At 35.6% G+C, this 27,523-nt stretch overlaps 1 long non-coding RNA gene across 1 annotated transcript; it reads right to left on the reverse strand.

Moving 5' to 3' along the window:
• Window positions 1–8: 8 nt before the first annotated feature.
• LOC145803161 (uncharacterized) lies at window positions 9–12,725 on the reverse strand. Its single transcript, XR_014345279.1, has 2 exons — window positions 12,354–12,725; window positions 9–100 (listed from the first exon to the last, which is right to left on the reverse strand). It is a non-coding gene; the product is annotated as an uncharacterized LOC145803161 (long non-coding RNA).
• Window positions 12,726–27,523: the final 14,798 nt, after the last annotated feature.

Below are 27,523 nucleotides of genomic sequence, written 5' to 3' on the forward strand. Positions count from 1 at the left end.
GGATAAGCTTTTTCTTTGTTTTTAAGTATTTCTTTGGCAAATTCTGATTCTGTAATAATTAATTGAGCTTTTGGACCATTCCAGGTAAGAAAATTCTTCCCTGTTTCACACCCAAAAATAAATAAATAATTTAACAAAAACTCGAACTTAGTTAAATCATAGTGTAATGAAAACATAGAACTAGAAACCAGCCGCTACATAGCAAACTGGTTGGGTTTGAATCAGTTTTTGAACCCACCGATTCGATAATTTCATAAGAAAATTGGCCGATTTGTATTGTTTATCGCCATGAACTGAATATTGACTTCAATTCGAAATCGAACCCACCGATTCAAAATGCAAAATTCAAAAAAAAGTAAACTATATATATATTTCTTTTTTCTTTTTGTACTTTCTAGATTTTTTATTTTTTATTTTTTAAATTCAAAATTTTTTTACTTTTTCATGTTGAGCCCAAAAATATAACATTTTAAAAAAAATAAAAATAAATAAAAAAAAGAAAACAAACAAACAAACAAACCAACCTCCAACACCCACTAAATTAATATTTTAAAAGGATTTATTACGAATTTACAAATAATTCATTTACAAATTACATTTAGCATTTACCGACGATGTATGAAACCGAAAAAAATAAAATAAAAATATATATATTTGTTACCCGCCCCATAAGCTAATAACCAAATCATACCAAGCTAAACCAAGTCTTAAATCTCATCATATGGGATCAGTTATATGAAATCTTTTTTTTTCTTTTTTTTTTCCATCGATTCTATCAACGACCATTTAAAATTCAAGAAATTCATATATTTATTTAGTACATTTGTCCACGTCAATCTATGTTTGTCTCTTCCCTAACACTTCTAAATATTTTTAAAATTTGGAATCAACTAATGGATGTCATGATTAAATTTGATATATTTAATGGCAAGAAGAAAATAGTTGAAGGAAAATGTTATTGATCCCAAATGAATTATTAAATTTTTTATCAACCTTTTCATATGGGTGTGAAATTCACACAAATCACATGTGTATGGATCTCATACCCACGTGAGAGATTTGGTAAAAAATTTGATAATTTATTTAGAACCCTTAACATAACTCATAGTTGAAACATGTGTATTATTGAGTTTAAGAGGAGTTAGCTTCTTTTTCTTTTTTTTTCCTTTTTGAACAGAATTGGAGGAGTTAGCTTATGATTTCATGAGCTCATTGTGATATATATCATTTGAAACTCACAATACACACTACAAGAATTCACATTTTTGTCGACTAAAAATTTGGTCGGCAAAAGTCCATTTTTAGTAGGTAAAAGTTATCCGCGACTAATTTTTTTGGTCGTCACTTTGGTCGCCAATTGAGGGTCGCGAAAAAGTTGTATTTGCCGACTAAATTTTAGTCGCTAAATATATAATTACTGCGACTAATCCATTTAGTAGCTAAAACACTTTAGTCGCGAAAAGTCATATTTTCCCGACCAAACATGTTAGTCGCCAATTCGCACATTCAACGACCAAATAGTTTGGTCGGCAATTGTCGCCCATTTCCACGACCAACTAATTTGGTCGCCAATTGTCACATTCCGCAACCAAAAAATTTGGTCGGCAATACATTCCACGACCAAAAAGATTGGTCGGCAATATTAATATTCAAGAAATTACACTTTTGCCAACTAAATATTTTGTCGACAAAAATCTATTTTTAGTCGGCAAAAGTCATTCGCAACTAATTTTTTTGGTCGCCACTTTGGTCGCCAATTGAGGGTCGGCAAAGGTAATTGGCGACCAAAACTTTTGTTAGTCAGGAAAAAAATTAGATTTGCCGACTAAATTTTTGGTCGCTAAATATATCATTACCGCAACTAATTCATTTAGTCGCTAAAACACTTTGGTCGCGAAAAATAATATTTTCCCCACCAAATATGTTTGTCGCCAAAAGCAAAAAATCAACAACCAACTATTTTCGTCGCCAAAAGGTAAGGAATTGCCGACCAATTATTTTAGTCGCAAAAGTGTAGAATTTGGCAACCAATTATTTAGTTGCTAAAACTTTTCTCAACCAAATATTTTGTCGTCAAAAGACATTAAACAATCAACGACTAATTAGTTAGTCGCCAAATCTCTTCCTTTATTTATTTATTTTTTTTTTGAACAATCAATTTTTGTTTATAAACATTCAATCCAATATTAAACAAAATTCATTCAACCCAACCTAAATATAACATTAAAATTCATCACATTTTCCTGCTCAATCCCAAACTTTACAATCATTCCATTCAAAACATTAATTGAGACAAGTTTTAAACATCCATCCATTGAAAACCAATAAGTAACTGAACAAAAATTAAAAGGAAAATCAATGAAGGAATCCAAAAAAAATTCTAAAGCAGGAAGGAATATATATGGTTTTGAAGCATCAGCCTTGTGCTTGATCGTTTTTGGAAGTCACCTACAAATAAAATAAGAAAAGTTAGAATTCATAAAAAACATTTAACCATATGGCAAAAAATTGGAAAACAAAAAATTGAGATTCTGAGATGGCTCAGCCTGATTTGCTTTCTTTAAAAGATGCTATAGTTTACTAGAGTATATAGGCAACACTCAGAAGTACAATGGTTATAGTATTTTCATTTGTACTTCAGTTGAGACTTCGCTTTTCAGGTACAAGACAGCTTTCAAAACTTAGCTATTATAATGTAACAAAAGTAGAAAATGAACCAGGCATTTCACAGCAGGATCAGGTCTTCTGAAACTTTAGCAAGTAAGCATAAAAAAATAAAAAATCAAGTGAAATTTGTTGAAATTACACATTACCAACAAAAATGGATCTATTAAATTACAATTTTTACAAAATTACCAGTACTTGCGAGCTAGATCAATCTGAGTATGGAGATGATTGAGGTTTGTTCAAACATTTAATAACCATGAATTTTAGACTCAAGCGTGACCCATGAATACTACCAAGCTTTGCTCTAAGCAAACCAAACTCGAGAAGTTGGACTCCTTTTTTATCTTAGCATACCATATGAAAACATCACACCAACCCCGCAAAACAACAGATAATGTGTACATACCTTCAGAGATGATAAAGCGGCAAGAGTGGAAATCTCAAGTTCATGGTTTTTGACAGTCTCTGCAACTACATCGGTTCAGCAGAGTGCAAAAGCAGCTCGCCTGAAAAAAGAATAACATTTTGCCACTATTATTACGATATTCTAAAAAAGATTTCAGAACAATATTCTTAACCAGCTAGAAATTTTAAATATTGAGTTCTACTTGGGATCCTAATTCCTACCCATTCTCCCTGAATCACATGACACAGTATTTGAATTTCAGAAAACCTGAACTAACTCTGCTATTTATATTTTAAACAAAATGAAGATACAGAACATATACAGCACTGACATAGCATCTATTATCAGAAATACAAAAGAGAATTATTAATATAAAACAAAGATACAACAAGAGAACAAGAAGTCCTCTACAATGAGACAAAACGCCTAGAAAAGGCAAAGGCAAAATAAGCCCTTAAATCACAAATCGCCATTTAATTCTTGTTACACCATCCCTCTTTAGAAAAAAGCAAAGACCAAAAACAAGAACAACAATAATTCTGCATTCCACTTTGCATGATTAATCATTTATTGTCTATCGAACACGTAATTAGAAATGAAACAAATATTAAAATCTCTATTTAAAAAAACATGAATAAATAAAACAAGTTTGCACCATCATAACCAATAGTTGATAAACAGATACAGTACAAATCAACACTATTTAGTTTATCCAATTAGTTCTTCACATAGAACAACCCAAACTGATGAATACTTGTATGTATTATGCATACCAGCTGCTGCCAATACATAAAAATCGAGAAAGATTTTCTAGGAGAAAATTTATAACCGTCCAAAAAGTATAAATCTCTTGCATGAAAGATTCATTTCCATAATTACAACATTAAATGCTTGTCATAACAATCCATGGAAAACAACTGTTGTATACAACTAGAAGCAATATAATAATCATACCCAACGCAATATGCATAACCATAGGCATTTCATAAAATAATGATTGAAATATTTTGAATGAGGAATGAAAAAAAATTAAAAATTAAAAAAAAAAACTTAGATGCTTTAACAAAATAACTTATAAAAAAAATGGTATTAAAAAAAAAATAAAAGAAGAAAAAAAACAGAAAAAAAAGGTAACAAAACAGTATCATTCAAAGCTCTACCTTTCATGCCTTTACTTTGCAGGCATCAATGACCTGAGTGATTTAACCGCAGACTCAACCATATCCATCTCATACTCTATCCTACCATTGGTCCAACACTGCAAACAGTAGAACAAAAGTCAAGCAGGAGCATTAATTGATGTTACTATTTTGTATTCAGAAAGCTTATTACCACCACTAATGATACACAATAAAAATAACAGCAACAGACCCATCATCCAGCCAGTCTTTCATTTATAGGCCCAAACAAAGAAAAAAAATGCAAATTAACATGTCAGCTAACAATCAACATGCTTTTTTCCAAATCGTTAGGACCACCACTCAATCAAATGTGTAGTGTAGAGTATATCTAGGAATAAACATTAAATTCAAATACACTGACCTAGGAAATTTCGCAACATTTGCCTCAATATAGGATAACTCAAAGTGAAAGTCTGCTCAGTGACTTCCATAAGAAAGCACATAACAACATTAAAAAATGAAAAGAATAAACCAAGTACTTGAAACACCAACCAACATTAAATCAAGTCACACAAAAGCTTCTTCTATGCCAAAAATTACTACCTACTTTGCAGACATTTATATTTATTAAAATTGGCAGGGTAACCAACAAAAAATTCTAGCTCAAAGAACAAGATTCCAAAATAGGTATTGCTTATGGCATGGCTTGGCCCAACACAGCTTAATATTGACCTATATGCCATGACATCCCACTTCTCCACCTAGAAATAACCTAAAAAGCAACTCGAAATGCCACCAAAACAATGCAAGAAACAATAATATGGACACATCTTACAGTTTACAACACAAAAATGACCAGTTAGTGGCTACCTAATCAAATGAGTGAAAATGAACATTAACTAAGCACTTGTCCCCTTTTCACAATCAAAAAGTTAATTTATCAATAACTCATTCAACCGACCCACATAATATTTTGTAGTGCAAGAAGATCGAGCTAAAGATGCACCTTTAGGTTCTATCAAACGAAAAAGTAAATAAATTTCCAATATTTGTATGGTTACTGGTATCTATAGACATAATTTGTGTATTGCCACTCTCGATGTCTTCCCAATTCAAAATGAAATCCCTTGTGCTTTGCATACTTGGAAAACAAAAAATGAAAATAGCTCAAGATAGATACAGTGTAAACACAGACCACAAATGAATGCTCAGTGTGTGGATCCCATGCTACAGTTTCAACATCTGCTGAAACTGACCACTTAAATCCTATATGAGAAGGTATCCTTCCATCCTTCTGCAATCACATAAACATAAATTTAATCAAAATAATGTTGAGGCAAGGCAACTTAGCAAAGTGAATGCACAAGCGCGCACAAAAAAAAAAGTAAAAAAAAGAAGCAAAATGCAAGAAAACAATAATTTTGAAGTTTATAATTAATAAACAGACCCGATAAAACATTTCCATTACCATCACTACTGTATGATCAAAGGATCCACTAAGTACAACTTGTGGCACATGATGATTCCATGCGACGGCTTGAACCTGAAAACCAACTATAGCAAGGTCATAAAAATTATAAACAAATGAAGTTTGGCCACAGTAAAACAGATGACTTGAATCCTGAAAAAAAGAACTGTTAGCCTATAATTTGTGGATACAGATACAAGTGCCGAAATAGATACAAGGTGTCAGACTGTGAACACCTTCGAATTCCAAAACATATTTGTCTACATTCTCAACAGAAAGAATAAGGTAAAGCATTAAAAACTTAATCTTATTAAGAATGAAGGATGACATAACTTTTCTTTCAGTCACTCTTCAATTACAGATACAAGAGTTTTCCAAAACTAAGCACTACAATGCATTGAAATGCATAGTGGGGTTTAGCATAATAACCAAAACAATTAAACTAATCTAAAAACAACAAAAACCAAAACAGAATTTAACTGCAGACTTGAGACTTAAGGTGGTTGCACGACTGTATTGTGAAAACAAGCAATTTAAATCAATAGATAACAGTCCAAATAGCTAACCTAACGCCACCCATTTGTTTAGAAATCCACCCTGCAACATTTAACTTTGCACCCATCCTTGCGGCTACAATATCATCACCACTGCCTCTTAATCGCTCCTGAAAATAAAACAACTCATGGAATAGATTAATTAATAATTAATAAAGTTCACTTTTGATGACAATTTGTTCAAAGACTACAAGACATATACCTCCGTTCTAGCCTTGCTTTGGGAAACAAACTGCTTAAACCACTTCTGGTCTTTAAATTGAACATCTTGAAGAATGCGGTTGACCTACAACCAACCAAAGGGATAACACAAATTTTTATCAAAAACATTAAAATGATTAGGCAATCAAAGTGATAGGCTAAATATAAGACACAAGTTGATACATTTATCACAATAAGGAAAAAAAATTCAGCATTTATATTTTCAACTGTACCTGCTTATTTTTCCCTTCAAGTTCCCAGCCTATACAAAGCTAATGAGGAAACCGACATTACCCTCAGATTCAATGTGCTCCACTTAAATATATTTTCTTTTACTCCAGCTCTTGGAACATCCTACTTAATTAAAAGTTGCCCATGAATGAGAATTTTCTAACAGATCATATGATGAAAACCATTGGCCTAAGGTATAGTGACTCGAAACCTAACTATTTTTCTCTTCTCTCTCTTTTCTGTTATTTTCTTATTGGGTAATTTACAATTAAATTTTTGTTTTCTTACTCTACTCCATCTTCCCCTTTTGTCAATCTATATATAATAATCAACACTCCCATATTTTTATAAAATTTAATTTGAAATCCTTCCATTTGAAATGCATTAATCCAAGCAGAACCTTGGTTTCTCGTAGCATGCTACAATCACTCCACATAATGATTTGTGCCACATATACCGGGTTGGGGGGGACTTCAAACAATGTAAGCACAATATTTATCTTTCTCTTTTCTTTATGGATGACAGGTGCAGAAATAACTCCTTGTGCAACTATAAGATCTTTCTTGTAAACTTGGGAAACAAAGTCCAAATTCTTATAACGAAGGATATAGTATCTTCCATTGCATTTCACATCAAACAAATCAATTGAATGAACAAATTCAATTGAAAGTATCTTCCAAATATGAACAAAAATGCCTAATGAATGAACAAATTCTCCTAACCCCATTGCATTTCACATCAAACAAATCAATTGAAAGTATCTTCCAAATATCTTCCAGTACTAAGTGAAAATCAATTGAAAGTTTCTTCCAAATATAGCCCACAAAGCTTGATTATTCATAAATTGAAACCCTATGGCCAGTCGGCTCTTCAATTTGACTGATTAGAAGAGGATTTAAGTGTTTTGGATCTGAGATCATTTGCATTGAGTTAGAGAGCCATGAATGAGAGTGCAAGGCTGTTCAAAAAAATAAAAATAAAAGAATAAAAGAATGAGAGCGCAGGGAAGATGGGTTTGTCTTTGGCCATAGTGGAGATGAACCGAATGGCCATAGGGTTTAAGATCTGTTCGGATTATAAAACTACATCATTGTTGTTCCAAGGATACACAGTCACATAGAGATATAGAGGAACCAATTCAACCCAGTCAATAGAGGAACCGACTGGAGTGAGAGAGTGGAAAGAAGAGTCAAAAGAATCGTACCGTCTCACCGCCGAACCAGTCTCGCCGAACTAGTCTCGCCGCTGCTGAACCAGTCTCGCCGCTGACTGAAACCCTTCCTCTTCAACCCCAGTCTCTCTTCAAACCCTCTATCTTCTCTCTCTTAGAATAAGGTTTGCACACTTTTTTGAAACAGTGTTGTGAAATTAAGGGGGGGAAAAGAAAAGGCAGAGGGAAAAAAGGGGGAAGTAAGTTTGGCGGGCCGTCTGGTGAGTAAGTGAAACCGGGGGGGGGGGGGGAATTAGTTTTATTTTTATTTGATAGAAATAGAGGAAATTAGTTTTATTTTTATTTGAATGAATTTTTTTTTGTTTGATAGAAATAGAGGAAATTGGTTTTATTTTTATTTGAATGATTTTTTTTATTTGATAGAAATAGAGGTAATATTTTAATGAAAAATATTTTTTGTTAAAATAAAGTTAATTTTTTATGTTTGATGAATAATTTTTTTTGTGGCCCATTTTTTTTTTGCTACTAAAAATCAAGAGCTAATTTTTGTGGTAGAGGAGAGGGAGCGGCAGTAATGGTGAAGGTGGTGGATAAGAGGTGAGGGGGTGGCGGCGGCGAAGGAGATTAGTGGTGAAGTTGTGATAATGGTAGAGGAGATGGAGTGGCGGTGGTGGAGGAAAGGTAATAGTAGTGGTGGTAGTAATAGTGGTCGTGGTGGTAGGAGTGGTCGTGGTGGTAGTGGTAGCGATGGTGGTAGTAATGATAGTCGTAGAGATGGAGTGGCAACATTGGTAATAATGGTGGTAGTGGAATGACATTTGCAGTAGTGGTAAAGGTGGTAGCGGAGATGGGTGGCAAGAAAGAGAGGAGTGAGAGACAGATAGAGCAAGAGACAGAGCAATGAGTGGGAGAGAAAGAAAGAGAGAAAAAATGGTCGCTAAAAGTACATTTTCTTGTAGTGGAGAGCTCGGTAAATAGAGAAGAGGGGAGGGAGAGAGTGAGCAAGGTGAACACAATGGGGGAGAGAGAAAGACAGACACGGAGAGAGAAAGAAAGAGAGAAGAGTGATGAGTGAGAGAGAGAAAGATATATATCTATATATAGAGAGAGATAGAGAGACAGACAGACAGAAAAAGAGAGAAAAACAAGAGATGAGCGAGAGATAGACAGAGAGAAAGAGTAAGAGAGCAAGAGAGCAAAAAGAGATGATCGAGAGAAAGACATAGAAAAAGAGAGAGACAGAGAGAGAAGAAAGATAAGCAAGAGAGACAGAAACAGAGATAGAGAAAAGATAGATGAGCGAGAGAGATAGAGAAAGAAGAGAGATAAAGCGAAGAGAGATGAGCAAGAGACAAATAGAGAAAGAGACAAAGACAGATAGACAAACAGACAGACAGAGAAGAGTGATGAGTGAAAGAGAGAAAGAGAAGAGAGAGAGAAAGAGAGAGACAGAGAGAAAGAGATAGAGAGTGAGAGACAGAGAGAGAAGAGAGATGAACAAGAGAGACAGATAGAGAGATAGAGAGAAGAGAGATGAGCGAGAGAGACAGAGAGAGAAGAGATATGAGAGATAGAGAGATGAGAGATGAGCGAGAGAGATAGATAGAAAGAGAGGGATATTTATACCTCAAATTGTTTTTAGGGAGAGTTGAACATGCTCTAGAAAATTATTTTAGTTGCCAAAACTATCTATACCGCGACTAAAATATTTTTTTAGTTGCTGAAATTAAATTTTTGCAGACCAAAATTTTGGTCGTGCAAAGATAAAAAGTGAATTTTTATTTTTCATTAATTTAGTCGCCAAAACTATCTATACCGCGACTAACATATTTTTTAGTTGCTGAAATTAAATTATTGCCGACCAAACTTTTGTGGTAGAGGAGAGAGAGCGGTAGTAGTGGTGAAGGTGGTGGATAAGAGGTGATGGTGGTGGCAAAGGAGATTAGTGGTGAAGTTATGGTAGTGGTAGAAGAGATGGAGTGGCGCCGGTAGAGGAGAGGTAATAATAGTAGTAGTGGTGGTACTAGTGGTGGTAGTGTTAGTGGAGTGATAACGACGGTGATAGTAATAGTAGTCATAGAGGTGGAGTGGCAACAATGGTAATAATGCTGGTAGTGGAATGACATTTGCAGTAGTAGTGAATGTGGTAGAGGAGATGGGTGGTGAGAGAGAGATGAGTGAGAGACACAGAGAGAGAGAGACAGACAGATAGAGAAGAGTGATGAGTAAGAGAGAGAAAGACAAAAGAGAGTGGAAAATGAAAAAATTGGTGAAATGAGACAGACAAAGAGAGAGAGAAAAAGAGCGAAAAGAGATAAACGAGAGAGAGACAGGGACAGATGAGTGAGAGAGGGAGAGAGATAAAGAGAAGAGAGAGAGAAAAGAGATAAGAGAAATAGAGAGAAGAGAGATGAGCGAGAGACAGAGAGAGAGAGAGAGACAGACAGACAGAGAAGAGTGATGAGTGAGAGAGAGAAAGAGAAGAGAGACAGAGAAAAAAACAGAGACACTGAGAGAAAGAGAGTGAGAGGCAGACAGACAGATAGCGAAGAGTGATGAGTGAGAGAGAGAGAGAGAGAAAGAGAAGAGAGACAAAGACAGAGACACATAGAGAAAGAAAGAGACAGAAGACAGAAAGAGAGAGAAAGAGTGATGGGTGAAAGATAAAAAATAAATTTTTATTTTACATTCAGCGACTAAATTATTTTAGTTGCCAAAACTATATATACAGCGATCAAAATATTTTTTAATCGCTGAAATTAAATTTTTGCCGACCAAAATTTTGGTCGCCAAAGACAAAAAATAATTTTTTATTTTTCTTTCAGCTACTAAATTATTTTAGTCGCCAAAACTATGTATACCGCGACCAAAATATTTTGTAGTCGCTAAAATTAAAATTTGGCCGACCAAACTTTTGGTCGCCAAAGATAAAAAATAACTTTTTATTTTTCATTCAACGACTAAATTATTTTAGTCGCCAAAACTACCTATACCGCGACTAACATATTTTTTAGTCGCTAAAATTAAAATTTTGCCGACCAAACTTTTGGTCGCCAAAGATAAAAAATAAATTTTTATTTTTCATTAAGCGACTAAATTATTTTAGTCGCCAAAACTATCTATACCGTGACTAACATATTTTTTAGTCGCTGAAATTAAAATTTTGCCGACCAAACTTTTGGTCGCCAAAGATAAAAAATAACTTTTTATTTTTCATTCAGCGACTAAATTATTTTAGTCGCCAAAACTATTTATACCGCGACTAACATATTTTTTAGTCGCTAAAATTAAAATTTTCCAGACCAAACATTTGGTCGCTAAAGATAAAAAATAACTTTTTATTTTTCATTCAGCGACTAAATAATTTTAGTCGCCAAAACTATTTATACCGCGACTAACATATTTTTCAGTCGCTGAAATTAAATTTTTGCCGACCAAACTTTTGGTCGCCAAAGATAAAAAATAAATTTTTATTTTTCATTCAGTGACTAAATTATTTTAGTCGCCAAAACTATGTATACCACGACTAACATATTTTTTAGTCGCTGAAATTAAAATTTTGCCGACCAAACTTTTGGTCGCCAAAGATCAAAAATAAATTTTTATTTTTTCTTTCAGCGACTAAACTATTTTAGTCGCCAAAACTATATATACAGCGACCAAAATATTTTTTAGTCGCTGAAATTAAATTTTTGCCGACCAAACTTTTGGTCGCCAAAGATAAAAAATAAATTTTTATTTTTCATTCAGCGACTAAATTATTTTAGTCGCCAAAACTATGTATACCACGACTAACATATTTTTTAGTCGCTGAAATTAAAATTTTGCCGACCAAACTTTTGGTCGCCAAAGATCAAAAATAATTTTTTATTTTTTCTTCAGCGACTAAATTATTTTAGTCGCCAAAACTATATATACAGCGACCAAAATATTTTTTAGTCGCTGAAATTAAATTTTTGCCGACCAAACTTTTGGTCGCCAAAGATAAAAAATAAATTTTTATTTTTCATTCAGCGACTAAATTATTTTAGTCGCCAAAACTATCTATACCGCGACTAACGTATTTTTTAGTTGCTGAAATTAAATTTTTGCGGACCAAACTTTTGGTCGCCAAAGATAAAAAATAATTTTTTTTTTCATTCAGCGACTAAATTATTTTAGTCGCCAAAACTATCTATACAGCGACTAACATATTTTTTTAGTCACCAATTGTGGAAAATTTAGCGACTAAATTTTTTTTAGTCCCCAATTGTGAGATTTTTAGCGACTAAATTTTTTTTAGTCGCCAAAAATTAATATACCCTGACTAAAAAAATTTAGTAGCTAAATATTGTACTTTTACCGACTAACATAATTTTTGGTCGCCAATTCCACAACTTTTGGCAACCAAAATATTTTTAGTCGGCATAAGTGGTCGCCAAAGCTGTATTTTCTTGTAGTGACACTGTGATCAATACCGTTAGATATCTCAATAAGGTGATTTAAAACCAAAAGATTGAAAAAAAAATAAAAAATAAAATAAAATGATCAGTACCGTAAATCTTGAGCCAAGAGTGGAAATGAGGCTGGAGTCTAGCAAATATTTGATGGGATAAATCCATGGGTCTGCTCATTGATTCAGTTTTCATCATGTGCATTTCTTTGGAGTTTCCATGGATGAATCTGTAAGTAGGGCCTCTGATTCCTTGTGAACCCAGCACACGTTGTACGTGAATTGGATGCAACCATAGTTTGTGAAAGAGCTTGATCAGAACCAAGAACAGGTAAAGACACAAGAAGCTCGAAACAAGGATGGCTATGCTTCCCAGCACACCCATATTGAATCGGCTCAACTGTGGCAACGCTAAAAAGTAGTAGCTAATGTTTGATATGACAAATTGGTGGTGGTGCACCTTTTTCCTTTTGGAAAATGTCTCGTAACTCAAATTTTGTGGCTCAAAAGTGACTCAAATGGCCAAAACTACGTCGTTTTGAGTACAGAACAACATTCAAATGGCCAAAACGACGTCGTTTTGGCCATTTGAGCCACTTTTAAGCTACAAAATTTGAGCTACGTAGCATTGTCGTTTCCTTTTTGGTGATTTCTGATTAGTTGGGTGGGTATTCATAGGAGAAATGGCAAGTGGTATCTTTGGAATTTAGCCGGCCCTGTTTGTTTGTACACGTCAATAATATTTCTGAAAGAACACGCAATGGTCAACCCGCTTTGGAAAATAAAAGTATTTCTACACTTTTTTTACGTGATCCTCTGCTTGCGCATATCTTTTTGTCTTGTTGCTTAAGAATAATGCTTGGGCCCCCTTTTGGGGGTCACCCCCTCACCCCCTTTGCCACGTGGCGGGTGGTGATTGGAGGAGCAGGAAAAAAAAGAAAAAGAAAAAGAAAATGTAACCAATGAGAGAGAGGGGGGGTCAAAGGGGGTGGGGAGAAAAGGGGGGATGAATCATTGTTATACCTTTTCATGAAGTTTACCATTTCATGGAAGTAGTGTTTTTAGGCCAATGCTTGATGGTTTAGAAAATACAGCATCCACCTTAACGAAAAGAAAACTTCTATTCGTAATGGTAGTTGAATATTAAAATAACAAACGATATTGATGCTGCAAAATATAATCACTTGATCTATGTAGTTGTACTCCACTATTTCCCCTACAAGAAGCATGAGTTGTCTTCCTCATCCTAATTCTCATTCATCATTTATACACTTGTGCGGTCAAATTTGGAAAAGTACTGATGATATAGATTCAGAAAAACTTGAAAAAGGGATACGAGATTCTATTTTAGAGATTATAAAGAAAAGAGAAAATGCAATGACAGAAGTAGATAACTATGGGAGTGATATTCTTGGACTACTTGTGAAAGCAAGTAATGATCCAGACAAGAATAAGAGGATTACAGTGGAAACAGTGGTTGATGAGTGCAAGGCTTTGTACTTTGGTGGACATGAAACTACAACCACCTTGCTTGCATGGTCTGTTCTTCTTCTAGCAATCCATAGAGAGTGGCAAGAGGAAGCAAGAAAGGAGGTCCTTGAGTTGTTTGGCCAACAACATCCAAATGCAGAAGGCATTCCAAAAATGAAAAAGGTATATTAACACTAATGATCACAAAATCAAACTATATCTTATTTTGTACAAATACACTGAAGAACACATACCATTCAATATTAACTGGACTTTTCGATTCCTTTTTGTGTAGATGAACATGATCATCAATGAGTCTTTAAGACTATATCCTCCTATCATCACCATGACAAGAAAAGTTCAACGCAAAGTCAAACTGGGACAATTCTTCCGGCCAATATAAATGTGACTATTTTGACATTGGCACTACATCTTGATCCTCAAATATGGGGAGATGATGTGTATCTTTTCAAACCAGAATGATTTTCCGAAGGAGTTGCCAAAGCTACAAACAACAACCCAGCAGTGTATCTTCCGCTTGGTTTTGGACAACGAAGTTGTGTTGGCATGAACTTTGCAATCAATGAAACAAAAATTGCTCTGTCAATGATTCTGCAACGTTTTGCCTTCACTTTATCCCCAACCTATAGTCACTCGCCCATCCATGTTGTAACAGTTCGTCCAAAATATGCGATTCAAGTCAAGCTTCATGCTCTTTAGTACAATATAGACAAGTTCTGTTAATAAGATGTATTATGGATGAACATAGTAATAAGACTTTGCTGCTATTAATTCAGTTGTATTCTGCGATGACATTTGAAGATTGTTGAACTATGGAGGAATGGCTAATAAATTTGTAAAGAAAATAATATTATCACATCAGTTTGTTTGAAGGTAATCATGTAAGGGAGAACAATAGTTTTGTCTGAATTGCAAGTGAATTGCTAAGAATCCATATGAAAGCCTTGATGCCACTGAAAAGCCTGTATGAATTGGGAAGCATCCGCATAAAAGATTAGATGGTTGATGTGTATCATTGTAATATTGGTCAAAACTTTTTAAAGCTTCGAACCTAGTATCTACCATCTATCCAAAGATTTGTTACTCAATGATTGATACTATATATTCAAAGGCAAAGGACTATTTTCTTTGTCTACCTTACTCTTTGTTTTTACTTATATCAATAACTCAATCAAAATGCCATTATATCCAAGAACATATTGTCTATTATGCTTAATTCTTTAGTTTGATTTGTATTTGTATAAGTATTCCTTTTATTGGAGTAGTTTTTTCTTCACAAAATTTCCCAAGGACAAGTCAACCCAATTAAACCCTATTACTTGTTGTGCAAGTTTGGTTTGGCTTTCCAAAAGCAACAATTTAAATTAACCTAATTAAAACCCACTCAAACATGCCCATTTGTCATCCTACCCATCAAAGATTTTATGGACTTATATTGAACCTTAAAAGAAAAGTTGAAAGTTAAATTGGATTAAGTTTTTCTCTCCATCTAATACAGATGTTCATAAATCCTGACCTTTTGCTCCACACCCAACCCTCAAACATAGGCAAAATATGTTTATTTGTTCAAATCATAAATATTTGAAGAAGGGATAGCAAAAGCAACCAACAATAACAATGAAGTTCCTTTCATTTCATAAGAACCTCAAAGTTTTGTGAACTTAATCTTTGCAATCTGAATCTTGGATTCTTAATAATGATTTTGCTTTACTAAAAAAATTCACCCTCTCGAAGAAGTATGTGTTGAAATGTGATATTTTAGCCCAAAATAAATAAATAATAATAAATAAAAAAAGAAAAAAAAAGACTATCAAAATTAATAAGTCTCAATGGTGTGGAAGTATAGAGCAACTAAGCACGCTGTAAAGGCCCCAAATTATTCAAATTAAAACATTACTCAAAAACGTGTCTGCTTCGAAATCTTATCACACTACAACAATTTTTACTTTTGGCGACTGAAATATTAGTCGGCAAAAACCTATTTTTTAGTCACCAATCACTTTTGCCGACTAATATATTTAGTTGCTTGTTTGGTTGCCAATAGATCATTGGGGAAACAATCGGCGACTAAAATTATTTTGGTAGCAAAAAATAACCTATTGGCAACTAAAACTTTAGTCGCCAAATATTTTTTAAAAATAATTAAATATATATATTTTTACTTTTAGCGACTAAATTATTTAGTAGCCAATTGAGCATGTATGTTTGGCGACTAAATTTTTGGTAGCCAATAATTTCACTTTTCGAGAATTGGCGACTAAACATTTAGTAGTCAAAAGTTTCCTTTTTACAATTGGCGACTAAAATTTTAGTAGCCAAAAGCCAACCTGTGATATTTGCTTAGTCGCCAAAAGGTCTCATTTAGTTTTTATAATTTGTTCTGTAATATTTTTTGCGCTACCTAAAACCTGTACATATACAAAATTATTCACCCATTCATTCATTCATTCAATTCTCAATCATTCAATAAAAATATTTCTCCACAACCTGTAACATTCAATTTCCAACCATATACAGAATTTAACTATTAAAAGCCATTTGAATGCCTTATTTCAACAAAATGTAATAAGCAGTGAAGAATAGAGACATAAACAATGTAATAACCCTCAATCCTCCTAAGCCCTTTGATCTCTTAGTTGCTCAAGCTCTTCAATCAACACCGTCAAATTTCTATGAGATGATCCACCTTCTTTAAGTGCTTTCAATGCCATCTCTCCCAGCACTTTAGCCTTCTCTATCATCATCACCGCCGTCCATCACCCTCCTCACGGCAGCCTCTATATTCTCTCTCCTCATCACATTCTTTCCAGCATCAATCCACAAGTTTCAATCCTTCTTTTTAATTATTGAATTGGAATTGTTAAAAGAAACATTATAAACATTGCGGAATGAATTTATGAGACTATGATTCATAAAAAAAATTAACAAAATCCAACATTGCCGTTTAAATGAAGTGATAAAATCCTCCTGAACCTGGCTCTAAACCAAGTGATAAAATCCAACATTGCCGTTTAAATCTTTTACACTAGAAATATATAAATTTTGAATCGTATTATTATAGACAAATTGTAAGTGATTTAACAAAATGTATAATTTAAGACTTTTTTTTTTTGGTCATAAATTTAATTATATAAGATTCAACTCTCTCATCATTATTATTATAGAGAAATTGTGAGTGTCTAATATTTTGGAACTAATATTTTTATTTTACAATTGTCATGACCCGAACCCGCCCCCATGGGTTAAGGACATAACCGGCCAGTAATCTTGAGATTACCTACGGCCTCAAGCCAAACCAGACATAACTCATTAGAGTAAAGGGGTCAAACGGAAGGAAAATTTATAACTTTGTCCATAGAGTTGTGCTTACATGGCACATCATAACAAACCATATATATACATATTAATAACTCACATCAGAAAATACAGTAACATAAAGTTCTGTACAGACAGGATCATTCAAGTCTAAGTCAGCCAATTAAAACTATATACAAACATATCCAAAGTCCTCGCCGACATGAAAAAATAAAACAAGATAGCAAAAGGGCGAAAACGGATCTCATGCGTGAGACGTAAGGGCTGACTCTTCAAAACCTTGGTTGTTCTACACAAACTTCACTGAGGCTGGGTTTGGACCTCTCTTGGCTCACCTACAAATACATGAATGAGCATGAGCAAAAGCCTAGTGAGTAATATCAAATAAAGAAGTTATACAAACGATATATAGAACAACATGCTTCAAACGGCCTTGTGCCTAATTCGTATTTCTATTTAGCATATATATACAAATTTAGATCAAGTGACTGCGGTTCCAAACACATCATATGGCCTCGGGCCCAATTCGTTCGTATCATACTGGCCTTTGGCCCATTTATCTTTCATTCACGTCAGACCAGCCTTTGGCGCAACCATTCTTTCATTCAGATCAAACTGGCCTTTGGCTCATCCATTCTTTCATTCAAATCAAACTGGCCTTTGGCCCATCCATTCTTTCGTTCAGGTCAAACTGGCCTTCGGCCCATTCATTCTATCATTCATGTCAAACTGTCCTTTGGCCCATTCATTCTATCAATCAAATTAACAAACTCATAAGACTTACACAGGAGTAAGCAATTGGACAAATAGCATACTTCAGATATCTTTATGAAGATATTATTCACAGTGATCGGCGGGGTGATTTGCTCTGGAGCTTGACCCTACATATTACATAACACACATGGGTCACAAACGATTCTATCCGTTCCTTAATTCACATATTCCTCTTTAGGCTTCTTTCTTATCTTTTTAACTCATTTACAATGCTCAATGCTAGCCTAAGAGTACTTATAAGTGAAAGAGGGCGGAAAACGAAGCACAGAATGCATTTTCAAAATTTCAGAAACAGGGGTCTCCTGCTCGAGCATGGACTTCCCCGCTTGAGCGGACCCATAAGGTCTGCAAAAGTACTGGTTACATCATTTTTACACTCGAGCGTAAAGTCAGGCGCTCGAGCTGAAGGTCATCCTAGATAGCTCCCCGCTCAAGCGTGAACTTCCCCGCTTGAGCGGACATCATGTCTGCAAAAGTTACTGGGACCTCGTATTTCCCGCTCGAGCGGCGCCTTCCCGGCTCGAGCGAACATCCCAAATTCTGGAAAATCCAGAATTGTTCTTGAGCTCAAATTCAACATTCAAATCAACATATCCTGCATATTATGGCTCAAACTACACATATACATGTACTAACATGATCCAACACCAAATTTATTACATTATGAAACTCAATTTTACAAATTAATCACATGCATGTCCCAATTTACACCAAACTCATTTCCAACATAACAAATTCATGAATTCAAAACTCATATTCTTATGAATTGTACATGCATGTGAGATATAACCCTCATTCTCAACTTAGATGATGAAGAGATGGTCAAAAATATGAGCTTCAACTAAAATCTCACATGGATTATACATTTTTGTGGTCAAACATGCAAATTCAAAGCAATTTCTCACATGTATGTGCATATTGACTTCCAATTCAACAAAATCAACTCAATTTCATCACTTATAGTACAATTCTTGTTCTTGATCACCAATCAACTTTAAATTCACAAAATCACAAGCTCAACTCGTGAATTTATTCACCTAGGAGCTTTAACCTTCACAATTTCTAGTTGAATCTTGAGTCCAACCTCCTAATTTCACAAACTTGAGCCAAACACACAATTCTCCTTCTTCTCCCTCTCTAGAGACGACCCTCTCTCTTTCTAAGGCACCAAAATCTGATTATGAGCTCAAGTAAAGGAATTGAATGTAAAGTGCCCCTCTTTACATAAGTTCCACTAATCACAATTATTAATATTAAATAATTTGAGCACTACCCATTAATTAAATCTAATTAATCTGATTCGAATCAATTTTCTATTAAATTTCACTGTAGGCTCTAAAAATTACGCTAATCACAATGGCGTAGTCAATTTCGAGTTTGGTGGCCGATAAGGCCTTCAATTTAAATTCCAAAGCACAAAGTCAAACAGATTTTCCTACGGTGAATAGATAGAAATTCAAAACCACATATATTCATATAAATGGCACACCAAATCATGTTAGACACATAACCACATTCATAATAAAGACCAATTAGCATAATACGGAACAGGGTTATCACAATCTTCCCCCCTTTAGGAAGTTTGGTCCTCCAAACTTATTTTACCTTCGTCGGGAAACAAATGTGGATAGCGTTGGCGCATTTCATCCTCTTTTTCCCACGTGGCATCCGCCCCATAGTGTTCTTTCCATTCCACTTTCACCTTTGGGATGGACTTGCTTCACAATTGTTTCACTTGCCAGTCAACGATTCGTTCCGACCACTTGGTGTACTCCATATTTTCATCAAGAGCTACCTGGTGATAATCAATCACTTGGAACAGGTCTCAAAGATAACCCCTCAACATCGACACATGAAACACATTATGAATTTGCTCGAATCCCGGCGGCAAAGCGACTCGATAAGTAACTGGGCCAAGCCTTTCCAAAATTTGAAACGGCCCAATGAAACGGGGCGACAACTTACCCTTCTTTCCAAATCTGACTTGGCCTTTCATCGGGGTCACACGGATAAACGCATGGTCACCAACCTCATACTCAAGAGGTTTTCTTCGAACGTTTGCATAATTCTTTTGTCGGTCCTGAGCTATTTTGAGCCTTTGCTGAATAGTTTTGATTTTCTTAGAAGTGTCTTACACAATTTCAGGCCCAAGTAAAGCTCTATCCCCGACCTCCATCCAAAAAATCGGTGATCTACACCTTCTATCATACAAAGCCTCGTATGGTGCCGTAGCGATGCTGGAGTGGAAGCTGTTGTTGTATGCAAATTCTGCAAGTGGCAAATAGTCTTCCTAACTCCCTTGAAAATCCAAGGCACACATCCTTAGCATATCTTCTAACGTCTGTATGGTCCGTTCTGATTGCCTATTTGTCTGCGGATGGAATGCGGTACTAAATCTCAGTTCTGTCCCCATAGCTTCCTGCAAACTCTTCCACAATCTAGATACAAATTTTGGATCTCTATCCGACACAATAGATACCGGAACTCCGTCTAAACGGACAATCTCATCAACATATATGGTAGCTAGTCTATAAGCATTAAATGTAGTTCTAACTGGTAAAAAATGTGCAGATTTAGTCAATCTATCAACTACAACCCAAATAGAATCCATACCTCGAGAAAGTCCGAGGTAGACCAACAACAAAATCCATAGTCACATGCTCCCACTTCCATTCAGGAATATGGAGAGGTTGAAGTAGACCGCCTGGTTTCTAATGTTCAGCTCTAACTTGCTGACATTAAAGGCACTTGGACACATATTCTGCAATTTCTTTATTCATTTTAGGCCACCAATAGCTTTGTTTCAAATCCCGATACATTTTATTATTACCTGGATGCATAGAAAACAGTGACTTATGGGCTTCATCTAAAACCCTTTTCTTTAGTTCCGGAATATCAGAGATACACATTCGGTTTCAAAATCTCAACACTTCGCTTTCAATGCTGAACTCTGCTTTTGGACTTGTCTCAAATTCATCAATTACTTTCTTGAGGAATTCATCATCTTTCTGCTTCTGTTTAATTTCATCAATGATTGTTGGTTCGGCTGAAATAGCGGCTATCAATCCGCCTTGTTCACACAATACCACTTCAATTTCAGACTTCTCAAACTCTTGCAAAATCTCTTTCTGTTCAGTAAGCAACCAAGCCATACTCCCCATTTATTTTCTGCTCAAGGCATCAACAACTGTTTTAGCTTTCCCGGGGTAATACTGAATCTCAAGATCATAGTCTTTTATCAGTTCGAGCCATCTCCTCTGACGCATGTTCAACTCCTTCTGCGTAAAGAAGTATTTCAGACTTTTGTGATCCGTGTAGACTTCACACTTTGCCCCATACAAATAATGTCGCCAAATTTTCAAAGAAAAAACAACTGCGGCCAATTCTAAATTATGTGTTGGGTAGTTCTTCTCGTGTGGTCTCAACTTTCGGGAGGCGTAAGCAATAACCTTTCCATTTTGCATTAATACACAACCCAAACCCTTATAAGACGCATCACTGAAAATTACAAAAATTTTCGTACCTGTGGGCAATGTCAATACTGGTGCAGTGGTCAGTCTCGTTTTCAGTTCATGAAAGGAACATTCTCTTTCGTCATTCCATTCAAATGATTTCCCCTTGTGTGTCAACTGGGTAAGAGGTACAACTATCATTGAAAAGTCTTTCATAAACCTCCTGTAATAACCGGCTAGGCCCATGAAACTGCGGACCTCTGTTACATTTGTCGGTGTAGGCCAATTCACAATTGCCTCTATCTTCTATGGGTCCATTGAAATCCCCTCTTTGTTGATAACATGCCCTAAGAAAACAACTTCATCCAACCAAAACTCATATTTCTTTAGTTTAGCAAATAATTTCCTTTTTTTAAGTATTTGCAGGACAGTTCTCAAATCATGTTCATGTTCAAGTCTATTCTTGGAGTATATCAAAATGTCATCAATAAAAACCACAACAAATTCGTCAAGGTAAGTTTTAAAAATTCGGTTCATTAAGTCTATAAACGCTGCCGGAGCATTAGTCACTCCAAATGGCATAACAAGAAATTCAAAATGACCATACCTCGTTCTAAATGCGATTTTCTCAATATCTTCTGCCTTTACTTTCAACTGATGATACCCGGATCTCAAATCAATCTTGGAAAACACTTGTGATCCCTGCAACTGGTCGAATAGGTCATCAATACGGGGTAGGGGATATTTATTCTTTATCTTTACCTTATTTAGTTCCCGAGAGTCGATGCACAAATGCAAAGTTCCATCTTTCTTTTTCAAAAATAACACCGGTGCACCCCATAGTGAAGTACTAGGTCGGATAAACCCTTTGTCCAGTAGGTCTTGCAACTGTTCTTTCAGTTCTTTCATTTTAGCAGTAGCCATTCTGTAGGGAGTTTTAGAAATAGGCTGGGTGCCTGGCATAGTCTCAATTGTAAACTCTATCTCCCTATACACCAATTCCCTTGGTAATTCATTTGGAAACACATCTGGAAATTCTCTAACAATAGGGATATTATTCAATTCAGCATTCACAGGTTGTTCAGACAACACATAACACAAATAACCCTGGCACCCTTTCTTGATCAGTTTACGTGCCTTCATTGCAGATATTAAATAAGGTGGAGGTACTACCCCGTTACCCACAAACACAATTTCTTCCTGTTCTGGTGGTCTAAACACAACTTGTTTTATCACACAGTCAATAGTGGCACAATATTTAGTAAACCAATCCATACCCAAAATTACATCAAAGTGCCTAAAGTTCAAGGGTAACAAATCCACATATAGAATGACATTCCCAACACGCATGTCACAAAAACGATATACAGATTCACACAATACAGATTCCCCGGATGGGGCAGATACACATAGCAGATATGGCAATAATTCTACAGGTCTATTTAGTCTAGATGCAAATGCACATGTCACAAAAGAGTGCGTTGATCCGGAGTCAATTAACACAAAAGCATCCTGATTACATATAGAAATAGTACCTAAGTCAACTGCGTTAGCATTCCATGTATTGCCCGGAACAAGCGCAAAACTCTCCCTTGCCTCACGGTATCTCCGGTGGTAGTAGATCTTATAGTATTTCCCGGCTTCGGGATTGATGCAGTTGAGCTAGCAGCTAGCCTCCCACTGTTCTGGTTATAATCTCGGGCCATATGCCCTTGTTTGCCACATTTGAAACAGGCTTCCGACACACGGTAACAAACTCCACGATGCCTTTTACTGCAAATATTGTACATAGGAGATGTATCTTGGGAAGAATTTGCAGTACTTGAGGAGCTCGTGTTTTGCTTTTTCAAAAATTTCTTCTTTGAGAAAAAGCCTTGCCTTTTGTTGCCTTTCCAGTCAGTTGTCGACTTAGTCTGTCTAGCTATGTTGGCTTCTAATATTTTGACCCGGTCTAACACCCCAATGTAGGTTTCCAGCTTCAAGACATTCACCCTTTCTAAAATGTCGCTTCGAAGCCCACCTTCAAAATGCCTCACTTTCTTATAATTAGTATCAATCACATGTGGTGCAAACCTGGCCAATTAAGTGAATTTGGCCTCATACTCAGCCATAGTCATACTGTTTTGCCTAAGTTCCATAAACTCCGATACGTTCCTGTCACGGACACATTGAGAGAAGTACTTATCATAGAAGACTTCCAGCTATTTCGCCCAGTCAACATCTTTATGATTTTCGCGCATTAACATCCATCACCTTCTTGCTTCATCCTCTAGCATAAAGGTGGCTAGAAGTACTTTCTGTGTCTCCGAACACGGGAACACTTCAAATAGCTTTTCGATGCCGAGGACCCATGCTTCGGCTTTCAACAGGTCTAATCCCCCGTGGAATTGTGGTGGTTTCATTTTCTTAAACTCCTTGATGAGAGCTATTATTCAGTCATCATTCTGATTATCTGGCATGGGTGGTGCCGGAGGTGGAGGTGGAGGATGTGGTTGCTGCCACTGTTGTTGCCACTCTTGTTGTTGCCTCAATGTTTCTGCCATTTCCTGAATCAACCTTTCCATCCTATCCATTCTGGCAGTAGAAGACTCCTCTATCTCATCACCTCTTGTTCTCACCATCTGATTAAACTTGCATTATGCTTTATACAATAGATTCACAAGTATGCATATACTAGAGAGCATACATATTCAAATAATTTACAATGCAAGTGAATCACAAACTTTTAACACATAGTTGTTCAGATTAAAACATTTAAGCGTATTCTCGATGCTTTCAAATTCATACTTATCACATGAATGCATCCTAGATCTTTTCTAGATGCTTATTGCTCTTTTGGACAAGTGTGTGAGTTATTAACTCGTGCCCTGATACCACTCTGTCATGACCTGAACCCGCCCCCATGTGTTAAGGGCATAACCGGTCAGTAATCCTGAGATTGCCTACGGCCTCAAGCCAAACCAAACACAACTCATCAGAGTAAAGGGGCCAAACGGAAGCAAAATTTAAAACTTTGTCCATAGAGCTGTGCTTACATGGCACATCATAAAAACCATACAAATACATATTAATAACTCACATTAGAAAATACACTAACATAAAGTTCTGTACAGACAAGTCTAAGTCAGCCAATCAAAACTATATACAAACATATCCAAAGTCCTCACCGACATGACAAAATAAAACAAGATAGCAAAAGGGCGACGACGGGTCTCGTGCGTGTGACGTAAGGGCTGACTCTTCAAAACCTTGGTTGTTCTACACAAACTTCACTGAGGTTGGGTTTGGGCCTCCCTTGGCTCACCTACAGACACATGAATGAGCGTGAGCGGAAGCCCAGTGAGTAATATCAAATAAAGAAGTTATACAAACGGTATATAGAACAACATGCTTCAAACGGCCTTGGGCCCAATTTGTATTTCTATTTAGCATATATATACAAATTTAGGTAAAGTGACTGCGGTTCCAAACACATCATACAGCCTCGGGCCCAATTCGTTCGTATCATACTGGCCTTTGGCCCATTTATCTTTCATTCACGTCAGACTGGCTTTTGGCCCAACCATTCTTTCATTCAGATCAAACTGGCCTTTGGCCCATCCATTCTTTCATTCAGATTAAACTGGCCTTTGGTCCATCCATTCTTTCGTTCATGTCAAACTGGCCTTCGGCCCATTCATTCTATCATTCATGTCAAACTGGCCTTTGGCCCATTCATTCTATCATTCATGTAAAACTGGCCTTTGGCCCATTCATTCTATCATTCAAATTAACGAACTCATAAGACTTACACAAGAGTAAGCAATTGGACAAATAGCATACTTCAGATATCTTTATGAAGATATTACTCACAGTGATCGGCGGGGTGATTTCCCCTGGAGCTTGACCCTACATATTACATAACACACATGGGTCACAAACAATTCAATCTGTTCCTTAACTCACATATTCCTCTTTACGCTTCTCTCTTATCCTTTTAACTCATTTACAATGCTTAATGCATGCCTAAGAGTACTTAGAAGTGAAAGACGACGAAAAACGAAGCACAAAATGCATTTTCAAAATTTCAGAAACAGGGGTCCCCTACTCGAGCGTGGACTTCCCCACTCGAGCGAACCCATAAGGTCTGCAAAAGTACTGGTTACATCATTTTTACGCTCGAGCGTGAAGTTGGGCGCTCGAGCTGAAGGTCATCCTACATAGCTCCCCGCTCGAGCGTGAACTTCCCCACTCGAGCGGACATCATGTCTGCAAAAGTTACTGGGAGCTCGTATTTCCCACTCGAGCGGCGCCTTCCCCGCTCGAGCAGACATCCAAAATTCTGGAAAATCCAGAATTGTTCTTGAGCTCAAATTCAACATTCAAATTAACATATCCTACATATTATGGCTCAAACTTCACATATACATGTACTAACATGATTCAACACCAAATTTATTACATTATGAAGCTCAATTTTACAAATTAATCACATGCATGTCCCAATTTACACCAAACTCATTTCCAGCATAAGAAATTCATGCATTCAAAACTCATATTATTATGAATTGTACATGCATGTGAGATATAACCCTCATTCTCAACTTAGATGATGAAGAGATGGTCAAAAATATGAGCTTCAACTAAAATCTCACATGGATTATACATTTTGTGCTTAAACATACAAATTTGAAGTAATTTCTCACATGCATGTGCATATTGACTTCCAATTCAACAAAATCAACTCAATTTCATCACTTATAGTACAATTCTTGTTCTTGATCATCAATCAACTTTAAATTCACAAAATCACAAGCTCAATTCATGAATTTACTCACCTAGGAGCTTTAGCCTTCACAATTTCTAGTTGAATCTTGAGTCCAACCTCCCAATTTCACAAACTTGAGCCAAACACACAATTCTCCTTCTTCTCCCTCTCTAGAGCCTACCCTTTCTCTTTCTAAGGCACCAAAATCTGATTTTGAGCTCAAGTAAAGGAATTGAATGTAAAGTGCCCCTCTTTACATAAGTTCCACTAATCACAATTATTAATATTAAATAATTTGAGCACTACCCATTAATTAAATCTAATTAATTTGATCCGAATCAATTTTTAATTAAAATTTCACCATAAGCTCTAAAAATTACGCTAATCACAATGGCGTAGTCAATTTCGGGTTTGGTGACCGATAAGGCCTTCAATATAAATTCCAAAGCACAAAGTCAAACAGATTTTCCTATGGTGAATAGATAGAAATTCAAAACCACATATATTCATATAAATGACACACCAAATCATGTTAGAGACATAACTACATTCATAATAAAGACCAATAGCATAATACGGAACATGGTTATCACACATATGCTATCAAAAATGCACTTTTCTATTATGAGAGGCACATATCATAATGTTTGGAGTAGACCAATATCACACTTTGCCACTACACTACCTATTATAGACCAATCCATCTCAGTTGCATTTCTGCTTGGATCTTGGATTTTCTTTCAACCTCATCAGACACAAATGGGAGGCAAAAGGAAGATATGACAAAACACATATACTCTTGAGAATTATGATTGGGATGCCAATAATTATATCATGCATAAGGCTATAATATAATAATACATCTTGATGAGAATATTATGAGCATCAGTGACCTTTCACGGCAGTAAAATTGAGACAACCCATTTTGCCACAAACTAAAATAGACAAATGTTACCAATAATTAAATATAAATTACACTAATTTTCTAAATCAGACTTGAATTTCCTTTTCCTTGAATCATAATTCTAGAGTAAAACTTTCTAGTTCCCTAACCCTAGAAGTCAAAGAATTACCGTATCTTCTAAACTAAATAATGGGACCATGCTCTGGAATACAAATTTAGAAAACATCAGTAGCCCGAAACATCAAACCATATTGACGAATATATTGTACATATGAATTCAGAAGATGTAGTTTATACATGATATGCTGCTATTGATCCAACATACTGATCATGTTTCCATCACACATTTGTTTATGTTTACACATATCAGTCTCTCTATTGTAATATTTCATTATTCCATACTAGCAAGTGTTAACACAACAGAGAAGAATAAATTAATCTTTTAGTAAGTAAATGTAAAAATAAATTGATAAAACGTACAAACGATCCTGACTCCCAATGAACAATTGATTGCAATACACAGAACAAAGTCAATACCTCTTTCCTCTTCAAGTCTGTCAAGCATGACTCAAGTAGTCCATGGTAACTT

This window comes from Camellia sinensis, chromosome 11 (genome assembly GCF_055761805.1).
Source record: "Camellia sinensis isolate YWXY chromosome 11, ASM5576180v1, whole genome shotgun sequence".
Lineage (NCBI taxonomy): Eukaryota > Viridiplantae > Streptophyta > Magnoliopsida > Ericales > Theaceae > Camellia > Camellia sinensis.